At 42.1% G+C, this 16,597-nt stretch overlaps 1 long non-coding RNA gene across 1 annotated transcript; it reads right to left on the bottom strand.

Moving 5' to 3' along the window:
- Window positions 1-805: 805 nt before the first annotated feature.
- On the bottom strand, window positions 806-16,333 carry LOC121134634. The gene is made up of 3 exons (XR_005871727.1): window positions 15,922-16,333; window positions 10,479-10,738; window positions 806-1,272 (listed from the first exon to the last, which is right to left on the bottom strand). It is a non-coding gene; the product is annotated as an uncharacterized LOC121134634 (long non-coding RNA).
- Window positions 16,334-16,597: the final 264 nt, after the last annotated feature.

Here is a 16,597-nt window from a genome sequence, read left to right as displayed (position 1 = left end):
ACTTGATGGTTAAGGTCAGTATTGATATCACAATAAAACCTTTGCTCTGATGTCTGTCATCAGCACTGGAATCCTTGTTGTAAGTCAAGATTGTTCATACATAGGATTTGCCTGGCTCAAAGCTGAGACTTACATCTGGTTCAGGATTTATTTAGGTTAGATAAGTTCTAGACTCAGAAGAATGTAGTGAATGGCCAATAAACCCTTGGTGTTGTGTTAGGTTCTGCTATAATGGTTTGATGGTTAGGTGTGTCCTGAACTCTTGAGGCTATAGTTTTGGATTCTGGCTACTTGTAAATGAAGTTGTCTGAGCTCAGATGAAGATCTAGTCATCCATAGAACCCTTGTAGTTAAGGTCATCCCAGGCTTCTTGATGGCCACAGAGTGGTCCTAATGTAACTCAGAGTCTCCCACATACCTTTCAAATCAGTATGGTCTCAGTCTCCTTTCTGTTTCTGGGATGGGGATTTCCTTGGCTCTTTTGTGATTATAATTCAACCAAGAACCAACTTCGTGCCCTGCTAAAGGGACTCCCTTGAATAGGTCTACTCATGAACCAGGAAGCAGACCTCAGAAGATATTACCAGCATCTTGATCTTGGAGTCTCAGCCCTCAGAATGGTGAGAAAGTTTCTGTTGATAAGAAACCACTGGCCTACGGTATGTTGTTGTTGAAGCCCAGATGAGCTCAGATAGTTCCACAACTGAGGATCATTGGAAAGATATGAATTCCAGGCAAGGAGCTCTGAAGGATAGGACCACTCCAGAGCAGCTTGTCCAAGCAAAGAACAGCAGGATCCTGTGCCCCCACTGACACCATGGGGCTGAGGAATAACTATTATTGTGCTTCCATTCTTTCAGCAGGCAGGAGCCAGCTTCATGTGTATGTTTCAATGTGTGCTCTCTGGGATAGGAATATCTAAAACATGCTCATGTTGGATCATGAGGACTCTAGAGTTGAAAGGTGGGCATTTGGGGAGATGTTCAGGCTCTCATCCTCATTAAGGACTGCTGTCATTGTAGAAAGAGTCAGTTGGGGTGAGTTTATTCCTTCTGCCCCGTAACAACATGGTGATAATCTTTCACTTCTCTGTTTCACCATATGAGAGGACAGTAGCAAGGTATCTGAGAAAACAGATGCCGGCATCTTGTTCTTTATCTTTTCAGCTACAAAACTGGGAAATTAGTTTTTTGTTGTTAATTTTGCAGTCTATGATACAGGTCTCTGTTGAAACATACACTTGATCTTCTTTTATAATTTCATAACTTTAATCTGAAATTTTGATGTGGGGTAGAGGAAAAAATAGTTATCACATTTGTCTCCACCTTCTTCCAAGTAGAAGCTTCTTCATTTTCCTAGCTAAGCTGACATTAATTTGATACCCTACCTGTTTATAATTTTAGTATTGCAGTTATTGCTTTTAAGAATTACACTGTTACAGATTATTGCCATTGTTCTTAGTTGGCCACCAGAACTTGATAGTAAGACACTATTGCTGAAAACACTATGCGTTGTGATTTCCGGAAATGGAGAAATGAATTTGGTAGCAAGAAAAGGATTTCTCCCTGCTGTCAGACTTTTAGAGTAGAAACATATGTAATGTAGGTTACTGGGGAAAGAGGGTCCTCTACTACAGTCTTCTCTAGCTGTTGTGTACCAGGGAGCTATCAATGGCATCCAATTTGGCAAGATATGCCTATGAGTGCAATAGTGGCATGGATGTTACAGGATTAACTGTCTCAGTTAATATGCTATTGCTATGAAGAGACACCATGACCAAGGAAACTGATAGAAGAGTTTAAATGGAGGCATACAGTTTTATAAGATGAGGTTATGACCATCATGTCCAGAATTATGACAACAGTCTGGCAAACCTGTTGCTGGAGCAACATTTGAAAACACACATCCTGAAACAACAAGCAGGAGGCAGAGAGAAACCTCAGTACCACATCTAGTGACACACCTCCTAATATTTCCCATACAGGTTCTCCAACTGAAATCTAAGTATTTAAATATGTGAACCTATGGGGGCCATTCTCATTGAAACTACCACTACCATTCTGATTAGAATTAAGACCAAATACACAGTTGGAAAATCGTGCTTTGTTCTGTTGATCTGGGAAAGACCACCTCCTCCCAGGTGAACTTAGCATCACTATTCTGTTAGACAGGCATAATACCAAATGGTCCTCTTAATTAGTATCTCTAGAATTTTAGGTTAGTGTTGCTCTCAAACCTCATCTGAAAAGTTTTTGCTTAACACAGGAACTGGACCCTCATAAGATGCAGAGAGTTTCTGTGGCATTATCAGGCATACATGGGATATTTATATCTTCCCTTACAGCTCAAGGACCATTCTGGAAGAGTGGGTGGAAAGATTTTAAGAGCCAGAGGCCAGGAACGATTAGAATAAAAGTGTCTTCTGGACATGACAGGACCATTGCACTCATGAACTCCAAGGTCACACCAGTGAATATTCTGGCATGGAAGAGAAAGCAGCTCACTAGCGTCGGCCTCCAACTATGAAGCTGTTGGCAGTAGATGGTTTCTGGAGGAGGAAGAGTTAGTTTCCCTTTGGGTGCTGATGCCAGGTAGCTTGAGTGACTTACTAGAAAGCACTACACACAAGAGAATACAGGCATAAAAGTTTTACCCAAGTAGGTTTAATCCCCTGCCCCCCCACACACACAAATGAATTTCAGAGTGTTGGGTGTGAGAGAGTGGATCTGGGAGTATTTGGAGGAATGAAGAATAATGTGATCAAACACATTTTATGTATGTATGTATGTATGTATGTATGTATGTATGTATGTATGTATATGCAATTCTCAATGATTTTAATGCATCTTTTAGAAGTTTATTGTTTAAGAACACCAACCCAGTCACAAAACCTTCAACCTATAATCTCTCCCACCAACAAGGTGTACTAGAGCAATGCAGGAGCAGAACTTATTGGAGTGGACAACCAATAACTGGGCAACTTGAGGCCCACACCATGAGAGGGAGCCCATACCCAACACTGCATAGATGATCAGGAATCAGAGATGGATAGTCCAGATACTTATGATAGAAAAAATCAATAGAACAACATCTTTATATGCTCATATTGATGCCTAGCCTAATTGTAATCAAAGAAGCTGCCATTGGCACCTGGGAGCAGATGCAGAGACCCACACGACAAGCATTAGGTGGAGACAGAGCCAAAATGAAGATCTCCATCGGGTCCCTATCCCTTGGAGCTCAGAGAATCCCATGGAAAAGGGGGGAGTAAGAAATGTGGAAGCCAGAGAAGCTGAGGATATGAAGAGAACAGGGCCCAGAGACTTCAACTAAGTAGGGCTCACAGAGACTGGAGCCTGAATCGGTCTGTACTAGGACTTCTGCATATATATTGTGGTTGTTAGCTTGATACTTTTGTGGAACCCCCTAACAGGGGAAGAAGGGGTATCTCTGGCCCTTTCATCTGCTCTTAAGACCCTTTTCCTCCTATTGAGTTGCCTCACCCAGCCTTGATATGAGGGTTTGTGCCTAGCCTTATCGGATCTTCTTATGTGGTGTTTGGTAGATGTTCCTGGGAGGCCTACTCATTTCTAAAGGGAAATGGAACAGGAGTGGATGTGGGGGAGGGGAGATGTGGGGGACTTGGGAATAGGGAATAAGGGAGGAGGGGAGGAGGGGAAACTGTGAGGGGGTATATTGAAAACAAAACAAAACTTTTGTTTAATGCTGTTAAATTCTTCTGGAAAAAAGTGTGACAGTCACAGTCATTGTAATTCAGATTAATTCACATTAGTCTAGAAGATTCTAGCTGCAGCCCCAGATGATAGGCAGGGCTCAGTTCATTCACTTATGCTTTTAACCATTTTCTTTTTATTTAGAAAATGTGAAGCAATGCTTTGTGGTTTTAATGAGCCATTCCATAAATGTTTTGGTCATGTTTGGGGAAAAGGTAATAATCTTAATTGGCATTTAATTCTCTTTCTATTTGTGGAGTGAATAACTTAATTGTGAACTACCCTGGATCATGACTGAAACACGAACAACTGGAAAGTAATGTGACTCCATTGCTTAGTTTTAAGAAGAATACATTATTGCCCCACCACTACTATTTGGGCCTTAAAGGACAGAGCTTTATATTTGAGATGTTGCATGATGTTGACACCTATGTTTGTTCAATCCCGTCATGTTCTAATAAGCCAATCAGTACATTCTGAGTTGTCAGATTTGCAAAATTACAAATAGAGAAACCCTTCTTTGAATAATTAGTATAATGGCCGAAAAATGTAGGTATAAGGAAGACCATCTCATAGAATTTGTTAAAGATATGTATAACAGATAAGGTAGAATACCTTGCTGGCTATTAATTTACATTAAAATTTACATTGACATTTATGCAAAATTTTCTTAAATAACTTTATGGTTTTGACACCTTCTTAGGTGCCCCATAGAGAAACAATATCAGTGTAACCTTTAAGTAGATTAGCATTGGTTCAACATGTTTTGATGTGTTCTTGGTCCTTCCTTTCCCTGTAGAATCTTACAGCCCTGACATGGAGGTCAGGTATCAAAGAATGCAAGCCTTATCAGTTAAAACACTTTCATCTGAATAGGTAGCTTTTATTGCAGAAGTTAGGAATAAAGCCAGTCCTGGTGGTCCTTGAATATGATCACTTGAGATACAGAGACATGATGACTAATATTAGTTCAATGTCAGCCTAGACTCTCTAGCAAAATCTATAAAATCAAAACAAAATATGAGTGCAAACAAAATATTGATCTAAACAGCTTTAAAACTTTGACATTGAAAAAACACATGTTAAGAAGTATCCTCTGATTTGGGCACTACAGATCTTAGTTTTCACATACTGTGATATAATACAGATATACTTATCTGGTTCATTGGGATTTCTACAATGAATTACCTCCCCAAAAGTTTTATGCCTGACATAGACCAATTAAATATATGATTTGCATAAAAGCCTCTATTTGGCTATTATTGATATACAACTATACATAAATGCACAAATATACAGTGACACCTATATTTGTTTCTTCTTTCTTGTTCATTTCCATCTACCTTGTAGTTACTAATGTCCAGTTAGGGGCTATCCCTGGGAAGGACTAATTCTCATCACTGCCTAGTCACCTATGACACTTTGTCTAGTGGCGAAGTCACATGGTTTTCCTCAAACTAGCATGTCTAATGGTGGTGTATTGTTGAGATATTTTTTCAGGCACCAATAGTGCTGTGGGTTCATGTGTGCAGCTTCCATGTCATTTCTACAAGAAACCCACCTCTAACAGGAACATTCCTGGTCCTCTCACTCTAAAATGTTTCTTTTCCCTCTTGGTCAATGATCCCTGGGTCTTAAGAGTAAAGGTTGTGTTGTAGATGTATAGGTTGATGTTGCTCTTCCCACAGTCTAGTTCACTGCATTAGACCAAGTGTGGCTTTCTGAAATGGTCTGCTGCAGCTGCTGCAAACACAAGCTACTTTGAAGAGTTCTGAGAGCTAAGCTTACCTGTGGATATAAGGATAAATATTGAGGCTGCAGATAAGAAATATAATGACTTAATAAAGTGTCAGTAGTTGGTTCTTCTATAAGATCCTTGACCTTAGTAACCATGTGGAGTTGGCTAGCATTCTAGTATATGGCAATATTTTACCACTGACAAGCAAGCCTTAAGTGCAATTACACAAAACAATTACTACCAAATATGAATGCCATTATTATGACTTTAGTGATACTTTGCCATGTTGGGCATTTTGTGGTTAATAGGCATAACAATTGAATACTTCCCTCCCTTAACAGCTTTTATAGAATTCTGAAAAACAGTCCTCATAGAGGTATGTTTAGGGTCACATGCAGGCCAAATTCTCAGAATCCTGTGTCCCAGGTGCTTGGTGTTTTGGGCACCAGGGTATCACCTTCAACTTCTGGGAGATGACCAAGTGCAACAGCATTAGCCTGAATTGTTTGGGAAGTCTATTGGAGGCCCATGACCAGCAACTCAAAAATGGCTTCCTCCTGACTGGTTCCTTGTGTTTGGGCAGTTGACTAGAGGACCTCTGGTTCAGGGTACTTATCATCTTTGGGAACTTGGGTCATTCCAGGAGTATTCGAGAAAATGGTTTAATCCATGACTCCTGAGGTTTATAGTTTGTCCTAGGCTACAATGGAATGACATAATAGATAGACATTCTGACTGGGATACTTTCAATGTTTGTCCTGAGGTTTTCTTTTGGGTTTATTCAGGCTCTTTGGTTTCAGAGTTTAGGGAGCCTTTCTTTACTGACATGCTTGAGTTGATGCTAAAAGCCTCAGGTGATTACTGGCAGGTCTTCAGTGCGCTTACTCCTGGACTTACTAGTATAGTTCCTTACCATTCATGGGCCCTCAGATCACCAATAGGACAATGAACAAGAAATTATTAAGATGACCCAATTTTTAGGAAGACTCAAGACTTCATCCCTGGACAGTTTGTTCTGTTTCTAACTCACTGATTTTTGTAAACTGTATGGACCACCTTTGCCTCTGATGTTGACTCAAGTGCCTTTTACTCAGAATATACAACTCCTGTTCTATGAATGAAAGCAGGCAGGTATCTTCAGATCAGTCCTCATTAGAAGGTGTAACTATTTAAGGCTCAAAAAAATTAAGGCTCATAGGGAGTGGTACTATTAGAAGGTGTGGCCTTGCTGGAAGAACTGTGTCCATATAGGGGTGGGCTTTGAGGCCTCCTATGCTCAAGCTATGCCCAGTATGGACACAGACTCCTGCTGCCTGTGGATCAAGATGTAAAACTTTCAGTACTTTCTCCAGCACCATGTCTGCCTGTACGCATGCCAGTATGTCTTACCATGATGATAATGTACTAAGTCTCTGAAACTGTAAACCACCTCCAATTAAATGTTATCCTTTATAAGAATTGTCATGAACATGGTGTCTCTTCATAGTAATAGAAACCCTAACTAATACAGAAGTAGGTTCCAGGGTCTGGGGTATTATTGTGATAGGCCTGGCCATGCTTTTGTTTGGAATAATTTGGACTATGGGAGTTTTGTTTAGAAAATCAGGAAGAATGCTTTAAGCACTTATTAATGAACCATACTAGTAGGAACACGGAAAACAGTTGTGGTAAGGGTTAATTTGAACTGTTTCAGAGAATAATATTCATATATTACCTAGAGATTGTTCTTGTGATATTTTGGTGAAGAATATGACTGCTTTTTGTCCTTGTCTAAAGTGTTTGTCTGAGGCTAAAGTAAAGAGATTTGGATAAATTCCATTGGCAGAGAAAATCTTAAAACAGGCTAGTATTGACTCTCTTGTGTGGTTATTATGGTTAAGTCTAATGAAGAATATAATGAACAGCAGTAAGCTAATAAAGGAAAAATACAAAATGTACAATTTGAAGAGAAAAGGAACACCAGGAAGTGAAATGGAGCTAAGTCCTGTGTTCAAGGAGATAAACATATTAAGAGATTATATAAAGGGAATGGTGACATGGGGCAAAACACCAAGCTAAGCTTTCAACTTTTGAAAAGGATTAAGGAAAAGCTTAGAACCAAGTGTGATGGTACACGCCTTTAATACAGGATGAGAAATACCATCATAGAGGGAGTCACAGGTTTGAAGAGAGATCTGGCACCAGTGAGACCTCTAGTGATCTAAAAGGATGACACCAACTGGCAAGCTAAGCAATAGTGGAGAGACTACCTTACGTGCCCATTCCTGATAATGAACTTGACATCTACCTTATATACCATCCTAGAACCTTTATCCAGTGACAGATGGAAGCAGAGGCAAACACCCACAGTTAAACACTGAACTGAACCCATGAAACCCAGTGACAGAGAGAGAGGAGCAATGAGCAAATTGGCAAAGAATGGGCTGGCAAAACCATCAGAGACAGCTGATCTGAACAAGGGGAGCTCTTGGACCCCAGACTGACAGCTGGGAGGCCAGCATGGGACTGATCCAGACCCCCTTAGTGTGAGAGTCAGTGAGGAGGCCTGGGCAACCTATGGGGCCCTGGGCAGTAGATCAGTATTTATCCCTGGCATACAAATGGAGTTTGTGTGTCCATAACACAAAGAGGGATGCTCTCTCAGCCTGGACTCTTAGGGGAGTTCCTGGACCCTGCCCTGAGCAAAATGACAGACTCTAGATATCCCCTATGTGGAAGGAAGTGGGGATAGGGTGGGAGGCTGAGGGGGGTGGTTGGGGGTGCAGGAGGAGGAGAGGGAGAAGGAACTGGGGTTGGCATGTGAAGCAAGCTACTTAAAATTAAAGTAATAAAAAAAATTACCAGCATTCTAGAGGCAAAGGCAAATAGATCTCTGAGTTTGAGGCCAGGCTGGTATACAGAACTAGTTTCAGGACAGTCAAGCTAAGGCAATGAAGATAACTATCAAAAGCAAAGCTGATGAATATATAATTGAATGATGGGTCCATTTTACAGGACCAGCAAGCAGCAGAACTTGGCACTTTTGGCCACATGGCTTTGGCTTTAGAGTTGAGGACACTACTAAGGAAAGCTGCTGAGGTCTAGACTTGTGCCAGTGGTGTCCCTGAATGAAGGCATAAAAGGTCATTGTGAAAAACTGATGGTGAAGCCTTCAAAACCCCAAGATGTTGAAAATGGCCAGAGTTGTAGGATACAGAGGAAAGCTGCTAACTTGACATGGGGCCAGTCCACAAGAAATGTGCTGCAGTCAACAAGTGGGAGTTGGAGATCTGAAGATCACTTTGACATCAGATACAGAAATGCAGAGTTTGGAGTTTGCCCAGTTGGCTTTTGGTCTTGCTTTGGTACCATTTTTTCTCCTTATGCTCCCTTTACTCCCTTTTGGAATACCAGTGTGTATCCTGTGCCACTGTGTGATGAAAGTATGTGATATGCTTTTCATTTTGATTTATAGGGAATACAGTAAAGAAATTACATGGATCTCAGAAGAGACCTGGTACTTTTAAACATTGTTGAGAATGTGATAGATTATGGTGACTTTTGAGTTGGACTGAATGCAGTTTTTTACTATGATATGGCTACCAGGCTAGGACCAGGAAGTGGAATGTGATCATCTGAATGAAAATGACCCCCATAGAGTGGCACTAGTAGGAGGTATGTTCATGACAAAACTGTCATGCCTTAATTTCAAGAATGTATACACGTCATATGGCCTCCCCTCGTTTTGATTCCCCCCTCACTAGGCCAGAACCTATTCACCAAAAATTTGACTCAAAAGTGAGGATTCCTAACCTAATGACAGCCAACTGATATCAATGTCAGATGAGGGGGTCTTGAACCACAATGTAGCCTGTGTCAAATTTAGGTGTGTGGGGGCCACAGAGATGTTCATGAAATCCAGGATACATTCTCAAACTAGTGGAACCAGGATAACAAAGTGATCATGATATCTGGACAACCTACAGGAAAAATATCTAGGCATACTTAGGCACAACCTACAGCCATAATGTGCCCTGATGCTATCTGATCTTCAAGAAGTCAAGAACAAGTAGACCTCAGGTGTGTGTAAGTCATTACCAAGACCTCAAAGTCTTGGACAACCACATCTGCTATCATTGTTGATCTGTAATTGAAATTGCCTACATGAATTTCAAGACTGTGATCCACACAATGTTTTTATTGAACCCATGGCACATCCTCCCATTGAGTGAGTCAGAACCTATGGCCTTTTTCAGGTCTGAATCACACCTGGACTTCAAAAATTTTGTGCCCAGAATTTTTCCACTCATTTCCATGACCCAGTCAAGGTCTCTTAAGTGATAGAGATGTCTTCTAACTAAAGGAGAGTCTGCCTGCTCCTATTTCTTGGTTAGTTGGCTGATCCATAACAGCACCACATCACATAGGCAGTCTCAACCAGACATCAACTTTCTGAAAAACATTACCCTATGTTGCAGACAGGCTAGAATGAAACCTCAAGAACTCACACTGACACCTATCAAAATAAGGCCAAATGTCACTGCCACCTTGATCTCCACAAGAGTCATTTGGTGCTCATGATGGTTATTATTTGTATCCTGACAACATAGATTCCAGAATCTCTCCCTCCTAACCTTGGCCCTTCAACTGATATGATTAAAAACATAAAGTAACCCATTAGGTTAACAAGTTGACAACCAAAATGTATAGTCACCATTTAAATGCAAATGTCTGAGGGAAAACCCTATATCCCTGCTCTAGTGGCATGCTTGTTGGCTCAGACACAATTCATGGTTCACTGCCCAGATACGTTTGCCCATGTTTACTTAAACTCTCACCAGATCCTACCAAGAAGAAGCTGGAATTGCACACTGACCTCTACGGACATCTGCCTTCATGTTACATACATAATACAAATCTGAAGTCGTGAAATCTTATGCTACACTTCGTTCTGCATCACATGCCCTAGCAATGTGTGTTCAGTATTTAATAATATTTTATAATGCTCGTCTGTCATCATGGTTTACCCTGAAATGCTTCTTTTGGATCCTTTCCTGTATTTTTTGAGAGTTTTCAGTCTTCAGATTGAACTTCTTGTAGCCAGGTTTGATGGAATGGTTCATCACAAACAACAAGGGTGGTGAGCAGCACATTGTTTTTCATCTGCTGTCTCCATGCATTCTCTGCACATGTATTTCTTCCCAGACCTCTGTTCATGGTTCCCATCTTTGCCTTCAGTCGGCATCTGCTCCCACTCTCAAAGGGCCAGGTTCACAGAATATTTCACCTAGTTGGAAATCACAGGAATAGAATTTATATATTGGAGGAGTTTTGAACAACCACTTCTGGTGCATTATCAAATCAGCATTTGTGCTGATTTGAATGAAAATGGCCCCCATAGACTCAGGGAGTGGCACTATTATAGGCGTGGCTTGTTGACAGCAGCGTGTCACTGGGGTGGGCCTTGAGATTTTAGATGTTCAAGCTAATTCAGTTTTACCCTCTCTTCCTGCTGCCTGCTGATCCAGAACACTCAGCTCCCTCGCTAGCACCGTGTCTGCCTGCATGCTGCCATGCTTCCTGACATGATGATAATGGACCGATCCTCTGACTGTAAACCAGCCCCAATTAAAAGTTTTCCTTTAAAGAGTTGCCTTGGTCATGGGATCTCTTCACAGCAATAGAACACTAAGACAGGAGTTGGTACTAGCAACTGTGGTACTGCTGTGATAGGTCAGATCATGCTTTTATTTAGAGGAATAAGAAACACTTTGGAACTTTGGACTAGAAAAGCGATTGCACACTTTGAGTGAGACTTGATGGGGCTTTATAGTAGGAACGTGGAAGACAGTGCTACTGAGGGTGATGTGGATTGTGGGGGGCTGGCTGAAGAGGTTTCAAAGGAGAATAATATGTGGCCTACAGACTGCTCTTGTGATATTTTGGTGAAGAATGTGACTGCTTTCTGCCTTTGTCTTAAAAATCTGCCTAAAACCTTCATCCAGCGACTGATGAAAGCAGAGGCAGATACCCACAGACAAACATTGAACTGAACTCCTGGAACCCAGTGTCAAAGAGAACTAATGGGCAAAGGAGTTAAGACTAGCCTGGTTTAACCCACAGAAACAAGGGGGAGCTCTTGGACTCCAGATTTATGGCTCTGTGGAAAGCATGGGACTGACCCAGACCCCCTGAATGTGGATGTCAGTGAGGAGGCCTACATAATCTATGGGGCCTTGAGTAGTATTTATCCCGGACATACAAATAGACTTTGAGTGCCCATGTCACAATATGGGAGGCTCTCTCAGCCAGGACTCTTGGGGGAGGGCCTAGGCCCTGCCCTGGATGAAATGACAGTTACTGGAGATCCACCATGGAGGGCCTCACCCTCTCTGGGGATCAGAGTGGAGATTAGGTGGGGGACTGGGAGACCTGGTGGGGAGGGAGGGGCAGGAGGGCAGGGAGAGGGAGCTGGGATTGACATGTGAATCAAGATTGTTTCTAACCTAAATAAATAATAATAATAATAAAAATCTGCCTAAAACTATATTGAAGCATTATGGATTAATAGCTTTGGCAGAGGACATTTCCAAACATACACTGAGTGTGTTGTGTGGCTATTAGTGGCCACATTCTTGCAGGTCTATAATGAAAAGGAGCAAGCTGAGCAAGGAAACACATAAAATGCACAATTGGAAAAGGAGCACCAGGAAGTGTAAACAGATCAAAGGAAAGCCTGGTGATAAGTGGAAGAAGGGGAGGGTCATTCTGGTCCACATGTCTTGAGGGTGTTCCCTGGGGTGAATGAAGTGTGTGATCCACATACTTGCTACTCAATGTCAACTTATATCATTCATCAGTAAAAATAAAAACTCTGGAGAGTCAAGATTTTCTGTAAATGTTCTGGTATGTGTCACCATTGAGGTCTAAGGTAAATTATCAAGTGATCAAGACCTGGGATCAGAACACCTCAAGGTACACTCTGGCCACCATATATTTCAAAGAATGTCCATGTGGTTTCATCAGTAAAGGATCCCTTGGCTTCATTAGGACCATGATGTTTCCAGCTCCCTTATGATGAGAAGATGTCCAGGGTTGGATGAAGAGTGAGGGCCCTGCCCATACATCCATAATATTAAGGGCTCCTGAGTTTTCTTTGTCTGGAGGCTGCAGGTATCCAGTGATATCAGTTTATGATTAGGTACACTCCTTGACTAGGTCCTCCTGGATTCGTGTATGACTTGGTCCTTGGCTACTTGGTCAGAATTAAGCCTAGGGAAAAATCCCTTATCAGGTTAGACCAAGCTCCAATTTATCTAAGAAAGGACTTCTTGGTTTGTCTCTCTTTGGTTTGGCAGGATCCTTTGAGTTTTGGTTTTGGGCCAGGTTTCAGAGACATCAGTGACCACTCCATTATTTTGCCTGGTCTCTTCTGTGATCTGGGTATTGATTCTGATTCTTTAAAATCAACATGCGGCCTGGACTCACTTCTCCTGATTGTGGACAGCTTCTTCACAATAAGGATTGTGCCCAAGATAAATGGTTTTCTGTTGTTGTTTTGGTTTGGATTTTATTTTGGTTGTTTGTTTTTTTGTTTTGTTTTGGTTTTGGTTTTGGTTTTGCCCGGGACCTTTTCATTTTAGAGATTGGGTCCAGGCCACTTCTCTTCTTGCTTCAGACTAAGGTTAAGCCTGGTCATTCTTCTCTTGCTTGAGCATGGACCTCATTCATTTGAGGAACTGGCCCAGGCCCACTTTTCTTTTTGGTTTGGTCCCAAGCTTCTTAAGAGTTAGGGTTGGCCTTATGTGTTCTTCAGTGCAACCCCGGCTGAACTTTAGCATCAACAAAGGTCCCATTCACAGGTTCTGAAGGTTAGGGTTTGACCTTATCATCAGGAGTGTAACAGTTAATCTTCATCTTCATGTTGGCTGCACTTGCAAGCCCTAAGAGGCAGAAACACACCAAAAAAAAAAAAAAAGAGTTAGGGTTGGACCCAGTCCTACCTCTCTATTTGGATTTGGCCTCAGCTTCCTCAGAGAATATGTTAGGCCCAGGCATTCTCCTTTTCTTGCTCTACTTGGGCCACATTCAACTAAGTGATTGGCCAAGGCCCACTTCTCATCATGGTTTGGGCCTGGGCTTCATAGGGTTAAGGATATGCGTGGACGTTCTCCTTTCCTTGCTTTTGCCTGGGTCTCTTTCACTCAGGGGATTGGCCCCAGACCTGCTTCTCTTATTGGTCTGAGCCTAGGATTCTACAATGTCAGGGTTGGCCCAGTCCTACCTCTCTTCTTGAATGGGACCTCAGCTTCATCACCATAAGTGTTAGGTCCAGGCATTATCTTTCCTTTCCCTGACCTCCATCTGAGAGACTGGCCTAGACCAACTTCTCATCTTGGTTTGGGCCTGGCTTATTCATCATCTGGTATTGACACAGGCCTCTTTCAGTTCAGGTTTGACTGAGACACACTTTTATTCTTAGTTTGGGCCTGGACCTCTTTGAGTAAGGGTGAAAGTTTATTTAACTTTAGACTTTACCCCCTGACTTATTCAAGATCAGTTTTAAACCCAGGTACATTTCCTCTTCTTGGTGTCTTTTGGTTCATGGTTAAATATGATGTGTTTTCACTTTAGTTTGTAAGCATGGCCTTCTTCAGGTTTGGCCTGGACTACTTTTTAGAGGATAGAGGTCAATACTTGCCATCCTTCTCTTAAATCTCAAATATACTCATAAGAACATCGACCCGTCCACAGAGTATAGTGCACAGACACAGACATGTAAGCACACAGTCCAGATAACAGATTACACATCACAGAAATAGAAAGGTGGAGTAGGTAGGAGAGGAAGGTGATTGGGAAAGTCTTCCTGCCACACAGCTGACTGTGGCTGTGTTGGAGAGGTCCCATGAGCTCACGTGGAAAGATGATTGCTTCTAAGTAGAGCCCCAAAGAGTCCCAAACAAGGCATTGTGCAGAATTTCCTCCCTTCTATTATCTAAGCCTATGAAGGAATATTACAGGTGGTTAACAGAAGAGAAGAGGCTGATGTACCATGTGTCTAATGCAGTGGTGCTCAGCCTTCTTAATGTTACAACCCTTTAATACAGTTCCTCATGTTGTGGTGACTCCCAACCATAAAATTATTTTCTTGTAATTTTGCTACTATTATGATTAACAATGTAAATATTTGATATGCATGACATCTGATATGTCACCCCTGTGAGAGGGTCATTCAACACCCAAGGGGTTCATGAATCACATGTTGAGAACTATTGGTCTAGAGGCTGCGTTGCTAAGGTAGTGACAGGCTGTGCAGATCTTCACAAGGCTTTTCCCCAGTATGGGTATAGAATCCTCTCTACAAAATGCATAGTCATGCACTGTGAGGGTGTTCCTCTGGTCCATACCTCTGCATATCTTCTCAAGTTTTCACCATACTGTACGTAGAAAACCCCTCAAACACTGAATTGTGCCAGAGTGACCCTTTTACGAAAGCCCCCTGTCAAGTGCACTCACTGATGTGAGATCAGGTCTTCACTGATGTGAGATCAGGTCTTCAGACTATTTCTGTACTAAAAGGGATCCCTGCTCACCTTATTGTGGCTTTGAATCACAGTCTACTAAAATGTACTGTGATACCAACAGTTCTAGAGAACACCCATAACCATTGCATACCCTTTATGTGAAGTCACAGGTGACAGGCCCAAGCTGCTCAGGGTATCTCAAACACTGTGCAGGCACTCAGGTGTATTTTGGCCTGGTCCTTGGAGCAAGTGTCTGAATCAAGACTTCTCATATGATCCTTTATTGGGACCATCATCACACTTGGTCATCGTCGTCCTCCTCCTCCTCCTAGAGAACATCATCCTTGGGAAGAGGAAGATCAGAAGGGATGGGGCATACTCAGCTCACATGTGGCCTACATTTCTGCTGCCTAGTTTATCAGCAAGATGCTCTTGTCATGAGACTTGCAGTATGCCATGTGCAGCACCTGGGGTTTAGGGTACATAGCTGATTGAAAATCTTGGCCCCCAACATGTCCCTTTCATCACTAAATACAGCTTGAAGAGGGATTGCCCAGTCAGCAGGAATCCATGAAGCTTTACCTACCTGGCCCCACATTGCAGTGGATGACTTCTGAGAAAAATCACTCACTAGAGAGCAGCACAGCAGAGGAACCTCATGCTGTCCCAGTTAGGAAGCAAGAGTTCTGGGACATGTGCTGCCTCTGCCTCAGCTGCTGTCTCCTGACAAAAGCAGACATATACTGCACACTTTAACATGCAGACACAAAATCATACTCAAGAAATAAAATTATACAAGTAGATGAAGAGATGGTATGATATGGTGATCTGAAACACATATATAATTGGACATACAAAGACAGTCCTTGTTGACTAAAAACAATGTTGCTAGGAAGCTTCATCTATAGAGAAGCCCAAGAGAAGGTCTCAAGCACTACCTACTTACCCACATTGTGCAGCACATGATTCCTGAGTCGATCATCACTGGTGGGTAGTGTAAATAGATGTCCTTCAACCTTGAGTAGGCTGGAGCCTTGATCTTATACCAGGTGCTGGCTGGACAGGTCAGCATGTATGGAGAGTTCTCTCCCTCAAACTTGATTTGGCATGCCACTCACAGACATACTACATTGTCTGATGCTTTGACATCTTACCACAATCCTGTCACAGACACTTCAAGAAACTGTTTGAGCACCAGTCACCCCTATTTAGGTCACCCTACCAACAGTATGCCACAGAGAGTACAGATGGCATCTTTAGCCCAAGGATACATGTCTTTCAACCCACAAACCAGTCCTCTTGCCAACACCTTATATTCTTAGCCCAGCTCAATGGATACTATGTGGCTTTCTTACCAAGGCCTACTGTTCTACTTTCCCATGGCAACAATTCCTAATATTACATCACAGTGTCCTGACCTCACTGTATTCTGAGAATCTTAAAGGGTATCCAGGGTTCCAGCTTCTGTGTGCCAGGTGGTTTTTCCCTCAAGCTACTGATGTTCAAGGGGCCCTAAGGAGAGTCAGGATTTTATCAGCCCAACACTTGTCACAGGTGATTCTCTTGGAACTACCTCACATACAATTTCTTTCCTCCCAGTCTTCCTCTCAGTTGGTAACTTC

Source organism: Mesocricetus auratus, unplaced genomic scaffold, assembly GCF_017639785.1.
Source record: "Mesocricetus auratus isolate SY011 unplaced genomic scaffold, BCM_Maur_2.0 Super-Scaffold_4256, whole genome shotgun sequence".
NCBI classification, from domain to species: Eukaryota; Metazoa; Chordata; class Mammalia; order Rodentia; family Cricetidae; genus Mesocricetus; species Mesocricetus auratus.
This window is presented reverse-complemented; position numbering and strand designations above follow the sequence as displayed.